The following is a 3,223-nucleotide window of genomic DNA, read 5'->3' as shown; positions in this document are numbered from 1 at the left end:
TGTGTGTGTGTACATGGATATGTGTGTGCACTTGTGTATGCATGCATGTGTGTGTGCGTGTATGCATGTGTCTGTGGATGTGTGTGTGTGTATGTATGTGTCTGTGGATGTGTGTGTGTGTGTGTGTGTACATGGATATGTGTGTGCACTTGTGTATGCATGCATGTGTGTGTGCGTGTATGCATGTGTCTGTGGATGTGTGTGTGTGCGTGTGTGTACACGGATATGTGTGTGCACTTGTGTATGCATGCATGTGTGTGCGTGTATGCATGTGTCTGTGGATGTGTGTGTGTGTATGTATGTGTCTGTGGATGTGTGTGTGTGCGTGTGTGTGTGTGTGTACACGGATATGTGTGTGCACTTGTGTATGCATGCATGTGTGTGTGCGTGTATGCATGTGTCTGTGGATGTGTGTGTGTGCGTGTGTGTACACGGATATGTGTGTGCACTTGTGTATGCATGCATGTGTGTGTGTATGTATGCATGTGTCTGTGTGTCTGTGTGTGTGTGTGTGTGTGTACACGGATATGTGTGTGCACTTGTGTATGCATGCATGTGTGTGTGCGTGTATGCATGTGCCTGTGGATGTGTGTGTGTGTGTATGTATGTGTCTGTGGATGTGTGTGTGTGTGTGTACACGGATATGTGTGTGCACTTGTGTATGCATGCATGTGTGTGTATGTATGCATGTGTCTGTGTGTCTGTGTGTGTGTGTGTGTGTGTACACGGATATGTGTGTGCACTTGTGTATGCATGCATGTGTGTGCGTGTATGCATGTGTCTGTGGATGTGTGTGTGTGTATGTATGTGTCTGTGGATGTGTGTGTGTGCGTGTGTGTGTGTGTGTACACGGATATGTGTGTGCACTTGTGTATGCATGCATGTGTGTGTGCGTGTATGCATGTGTCTGTGGATGTGTGTGTGTGTGTATGTATGTGTCTGTGGATGTGTGTGTGTGTGTATGTATGTGTCTGTGGATGTGTGTGTGTGCGTGTGTGTGTGTGTGTACATGGATATGTGTGTGCACTTGTGTATGCATGCATGTGTGTGTGCGTGTATGCATGTGTCTGTGTGTGTGTGCGTGTGTGTGTGTGTGTACACGGATATGTGTGTGCACTTGTGTATGCATGCATGTGTGTGTGCGTGTATGCATGTGTCTGTGTGTGTGTGCGTGTGTGTGTGTGTGTACACGGATATGTGTGTGCACTTGTGTATGCATGCATGTGTGTGTGCGTGTATGCATGTGTCTGTGTGTGTGTGCGTGTGTGTGTGTGTGTACACGGATATGTGTGTGCACTTGTGTATGCATGCATGTGTGTCTGCGTGTATGCATGTGTCTGTGTGTGTGTGTGTGTGTGCGTGTGTGTACACGGATATGTGTGTGCACTTGTGTATGCATGCATGTGTGTGTGCGTGTATGCATGTGTCTGTGGATGTGTGTGTGTGTATGTATGTGTCTGTGGATGTGTGTGTGTGCGTGTGTGTGTGTGTGTACACGGATATGTGTGTGCACTTGTGTATGCATGCATGTGTGTGTGCGTGTATGCATGTGTCTGTGGATGTGTGTGTGTGCGTGTGTGTACACGGATATGTGTGTGCACTTGTGTATGCATGCATGTGTGTGTGCGTGTATGCATGTGTCTGTGTGTGCGTGTGTGTGTGTGTGTGTACACGGATATGTGTGTGCACTTGTGTATGCATGCATGTGTGTGTGTGTGCGTGTGTGTGTGTGTGTACACGGATATGTGTGTGCACTTGTGTATGCATGCATGTGTGTGCGTGTATGCATGTGTCTGTGTGTGTGTGCGTGTGTGTGTGTGTGTGTGTACACGGATATGTGTGTGCACTTGTGTATGCATGCATGTGTGTGTGCGTGTATGCATGTGTCTGTGGATGTGTGTGTGTGTGTATGTATGTGTCTGTGGATGTGTGTGTGCGTGTGTGTGTGTGTGTACATGGATATGTGTGTGCACTTGTGTATGCATGCATGTGTGTGTGCGTGTATGCATGTGTCTGTGGATGTGTGTGTGTGCGTGTGTGTACACGGATATGTGTGTGCACTTGTGTATGCATGCATGTGTGTGCGTGTATGCATGTGTCTGTGGATGTGTGTGTGTGTGTGTACATGGATATGTGTGTGCACTTGTGTATGCATGCATGTGTGTGTGCGTGTATGCATGTGTCTGTGGATGTGTGTGTGTGTATGTATGTGTCTGTGGATGTGTGTGTGTGCGTGTGTGTACACGGATATGTGTGTGCACTTGTGTATGCATGCATGTGTGTGTGCGTGTATGCATGTGTCTGTGTGTGTGTGCGTGTGTGTGTGTATGTACACGGATATGTGTGTGCACTTGTGTATGCATGCATGTGTGTGTGCGTGTATGCATGTGTCTGTGGATGTGTGTGTGTGTGTGTGTGTGTCTGTGGATGTGTGTGTGTGTGTGTGTGTGTGTGTGTACACGGATATGTGTGTGCACTTGTGTATGCATGCATGTGTGTGTGCGTGTATGCATGTGTCTGTGGATGTGTGTGTGTGCGTGTGTGTACACGGATATGTGTGTGCACTTGTGTATGCATGCATGTGTGTGTGTATGTATGCATGTGTCTGTGTGTCTGTGTGTGTGTGTGTGTGTGTACATGGATATGTGTGTGCACTTGTGTATGCATGCATGTGTGTGTGCGTGTATGCATGTGTCTGTGGATGTGTGTGTGTGTGCGTGTATGCATGTGTCTGTGGATGTGTGTGTGTGTGTGTGTGTACACGGATATGTGTGTGCACTTGTGTATGCATGCATGTGTGTGTGCGTGTATGCATGTGTCTGTGTGTGTGTGCGTGTGTGCGTGTATGCATGTGTCTGTGGATGTGTGTGTGTACATGGATATGTGTGTGCACTTGTGTATGCATGCATGTGTGTGTGCGTGTATGCATGTGTCTGTGGATGTGTGTGTGTGCATGCATGTGTGTGCACTTGTGTATGCATGCATGTGTGTGTGCGTGTATGCATGTGTCTGTGGATGTGTGTGTGTGCGTGTGTGTGTGTGCCCTGACACAGAAGCATAAGCATGGTGCCCCAGCAGGGGAATGGAGACCTGGGCCTGGCACCCAGCTGAACCCAACAGCAGTCACTGAACAGCCAAGGGACTTTTCTGTCATTACTCAGGCTTTTGCCTCGTCTGTAAAATGGGGCAACTAGCGGTCCCCACAGGCTGTTGTCAAGACAAC

Source organism: Equus asinus, chromosome 2 (assembly GCF_041296235.1).
Source record: "Equus asinus isolate D_3611 breed Donkey chromosome 2, EquAss-T2T_v2, whole genome shotgun sequence".
Taxonomy (NCBI): domain Eukaryota; kingdom Metazoa; phylum Chordata; class Mammalia; order Perissodactyla; family Equidae; genus Equus; species Equus asinus.
Note: the sequence above shows the minus strand (reverse complement) of the source record.